This window comes from Fulmarus glacialis, unplaced genomic scaffold, assembly GCF_000690835.1.
Source record: "Fulmarus glacialis isolate BGI_N327 unplaced genomic scaffold, ASM69083v1 scaffold6399, whole genome shotgun sequence".
In the NCBI taxonomy this organism is placed as follows: domain Eukaryota; kingdom Metazoa; phylum Chordata; class Aves; order Procellariiformes; family Procellariidae; genus Fulmarus; species Fulmarus glacialis.
This window is the reverse complement of record NW_009233800.1, coordinates 39,044-43,392: the sequence shown is the minus strand read 5'-3', so window position 1 is coordinate 43,392 and position 4,349 is coordinate 39,044.

The window sequence follows — 4,349 nt, the reverse complement described above, 5'->3', positions numbered from 1 at the left end:
TCTTTCGGCACATGGGGACGGCCTGCTCCTGTGCCTTTAAGATTTCCTTCTTGAAGAATGTTCAACCTTCCTGGACTCCTTTGCCCTTCAGGACTGCCTCCCAAGCATATGACATACAAGGAGCCGCTGGGGAGTGGGGTTTGTTCAGCCTGGAGAGGAGAAGGCTTGGGGAACCCAATTGCAGCCTTTTCCTAGATAAGCGGAGGTTAGAGGAAGAGGGGTAGAGCAGGGAAGTGGCAATGGTCACTGCCTGTGGCAGTGAAATTTTAATTGGACAACAACTTTTTCACCATGAAACTCTAGAGCAAGTGCAGAGGGAGGTGGTTGGATGCCCGTCCCCAGGGATGACCTGAGCAAGGCCCCAGGCACCCTCATCTAAATCTGCTGTTTGCTCTGCTGGGTAGAGGAGGTGGGAGTAGATGACCTCCAGATGTCCCTTCGAAATTTTTTTTTTTCTTTTTTCTGTGGTCATGCAGATCACTGCTGCTTTTCTGCATCATGGTGAACTTCTTAAGAACAGTGGGAAAACTGTTACTCAGTATACTAACTGTATTATATTAAAAAGCACCATTCGGTGCGATATGTAACCTGCTTGAGACTCACTGAACTCATGTTTAATAAGGCTTTTTACGCAAAGTAGGCACATAGTTTGAATAATCTGTAAAACTAGATAGTGTTATATACACTCCATGCTGGACTGAAGACCTATATATTTGTGCAGAGCTGGATCCTACTGCTTTAAACTATGAAAATTTAAGTAAGGAGCAACACATTGTGCAAACTTTTTGTTTTGGGGTACTAATTCTGGATTTTGAGTAACAAGATGATACAACTAGAATCTTAGAATGAGGGAGAGGTATTTCTATAGTTGTGACTACAGTGCTTTGTTGGCTGTTCCCTTCTGCTTGTGGTTACTGTTTTTTTAGTGGAAAGAAAAAAAAATCATAAGGCAGTACTAATTGCTCCTTTTTCTATTTCATTACACTTATAAAGTGCATCTTGAAATACTTTCTGTAATTAATACCAAAAATAAAATTATTAAAGACAAATTCAGATTTGTATAAAATCTATGACTTGATGATCTTAGAGGTCTTTTCCAACCTTAATGATTCTATGGTTCTATCATATGTAACGCATACCATGCATGTTTCTTTAGGGGAGTGTCTTTAGTCAAGTATTTACCCATTCGGTTCTTCAGTGTCAAACAAGCAGAAGGGATTTTATTTTTTTTATATACTTGTTTGGAGCAGGTATGCTTTTAAACCATAAAGTTCAGTGTCCTGTTTTATCACAAATATGTTGGCTTTTAAGATGTAACCAGAATAAACCATTGTTTAGTTCTGAGCAGTAACCATATTCCATATTGAGGGATACACAAGACTCCTTTCCAAAGAGCATACACTTCTAAAAAGCACTATTTTTTTGTGGGGGATATCCAGACGCTTTCAGCAGGCATGTGACATAGCAGATCTTTGGATTAAAAGTATATCTCATGCGTTCATTCCTATCCCAGATTACTTCCAACACTAACTCCTATTACGGTTTTCATAAAATGTTCTTAACACTTGCAGTATTTTTGTCTGATGTTATTCTTTCTACACAGATAAATAACTATTGACTTGTAATGGTAATGAAAAGTCTTGAAGTAAGATTTAACTAACTAAAAGGAAATTATTCTAGATTTATTTCCTAAGGGCCTCTCTACACTGGAAAATAAGAAATGCAAATGATAGATTTCTTTTACCATTTTACAATTTGACTGTCATTGCTAAAGATGTATTTTGGTTTTCATTACTCAATTTCCATAATCAGAAGAAGTTGTTCTAAAATCAGTAACTCTCTGTCAGCAGCAGCATCTGAAGATGATCACTGGGAAGTACAGACATGTGAAACAGTGCAGGGAAATTCAAACAGCCATTGAGGAATCCTAGTTGTGGCTCATCTTGTCTTCTAGATTCTGTTCAGGAACATTTCTTTTAAATAAAGGAGTGCTGCAGACACTTTGTCATTCTGCAGGGCTGTGGTTTATGCCTTGCATTGTAACATAAAACCTACGTTAAATGTACCTTGGAAGTGCTATTTGCGTTTTGCCACTGGAAAGTACCATTTGAATGAACTAGAAATAAATAAGTAGCTGACATCTTAAAGTATATTTCTGTTAAAATGAACAATATGCACTCTTACTGAACAAATATACTTATTCCTAATATTAGAGGCTATTTTACTTGCAGCAGTGCTATGGGAGGGAAGAGACAGGCTCTGATCAGCAAGTGAAGTAAAATGTTTAGTTTTGAATAAATACACTCTCGAAGTGTAAGGCATGGTTGTGAACTTTATCTCTAGAAAAGATGAAAAGTAAACATGTTTTTAAAAAAAAAAAAAAAAACAAACCAAAAAGGACAGTTTTCTTTAAAGGTCATAATCTTAGTGATGACTCTCTATGAGTACTGAATCCAGACATCAGGCATGAGCTGACCACGTTTTTTAAGACAATAACAAAACTAATAGAAGAATAGGTTTTTATCGAAGGCAGTGATACATGTGCTGTAGGTGATTACAGACAGAGTTGTGGGACATGTGTCACTTGATGAATACTAGACAACTATCGCTCTATGAAAAAAGTTCTGTTTTGTTTTTCCACTTCGGTGGTAGAAAAATCAATGGGCCTATCTGTTTTTTTATCTACTCAGCATGTTAAGCAATCCCAAAGCTCATTTGAATATGGGTTTTCTTTTGTTTAAATTCGGAGCAAAACCTGCAGAATACTGAAAAGTAGAATTTTGTCTCATTATCAAAGAAGCAAGAGTTTGGTTTGCAGTGGAAATTGAAACCTCTTCAGTTGAGCCAATTCCTCTCAAGTTTTGAGTTGAGCTTCACGTCTCTTTTGAGAAGTTCACTCGGACTCTTCCAGGCACTTCTCTATGAGTATGAATATTAGCCTATACTAATATGCGAATCTTATACACTGATGTTATTGTGCATAAAATTACAAAACCGCATACAAATGCATATTTTGAAAAATGGTATGCCCTTAAAAGGCAAATCGCATGCTGTACATTTTCATGTTAACTGCTGCCACAGCAGTTCCATCGGTGTCCTATCAAGTCTGTTCTCATTTTCTAACAAAATACCTCAATTTCTCTGCAGGGGCCAGAATCTACTAAACTTTATCTGCTTCTCTTGCCCACTTCATTTAGCCTGTAGATGTGTAGAATTTAATTATAAAACTAGACTAGAACATGAGACAAAACTTTGATAATATTATCAAATTTTAACAATGAAATTAAACTTACAATATCTTAACATAAATATTTTACTGTCTGTGTTGCATAACTTGCTGAATTAAGGAAGTCATTAGTGTCAGGTTATGAATACAGATGAAACACCCAATTCTGTAAAAAGTTTTATTAATCAGTAAGACACATTCCAAATTAATTGAATTGTTAGATCATAGGATACTAGCCAGCTCTACAAAGCAGCCTTATCCTTGCAGTTGGGAGAAATGCAGAATATTCTTCACCTTGATATTGATCCTAATAAAATAGGATCAACAGTTTGAATTGGAAATAAGTTAACACGAGGAAAAGACTAATGAATCTTTCTTTTCTTCAAAAACTGAAGGGAGAACAGACTTTCAGAAATGAAAGGCAAACTGAGATGGTGCTGGCTTTGAGATTACAGGGTCTCTTTATTTTGGGGAGAGGCATGCATGCTGTAACAGGAAATCTGTGTAGACAGAGACTGAAGATCTGTAGGTGCAGAAGCACATGCATATCTATAGTGATTAAATGTCAGTACTGAATTCAGAACAATTCTTATCCTCACATTCTTGATTTATTTTTGTAATATCTATGTTTAAGAAAAATTAAACTCTACTAGATATTTGGTAGTCTGAAATTCCTAAATATTCTAAGATTTCTTTGAAAAACTCAACTGAATATACCATTGTTTGGATTTTTCTCACTTTCCTATTACTATTCTACTTGTCATTTTCTATCTGACTGTGTAGATTTACGGCCCAAATCATACATCTCTATATTTGCAAACTGATGACCCTGAAGTATTCTGGTTTTAGTAAAGGGAAAACTAGAGCACAAGGAGGTTAAATATATTGCCTAGTTGTTCCAGAGAAATTTGGCAGCACAAGCGGTACTATCCATATTTCCTAAACAGTAGTTGAGCTCTTCAATCCCAAATAATTCTTCCAGCTTTCAACAGATTGCTGTTTTCCTGTTGCCACATCATCTAAATAGAGAATGAGAGGATATGACACAGAATCTGTCTTTTAGTACAATGTTTTTGACTTTCTGTTACTTGGAAACCCTCATGTCAGAATACATCATGGGTGC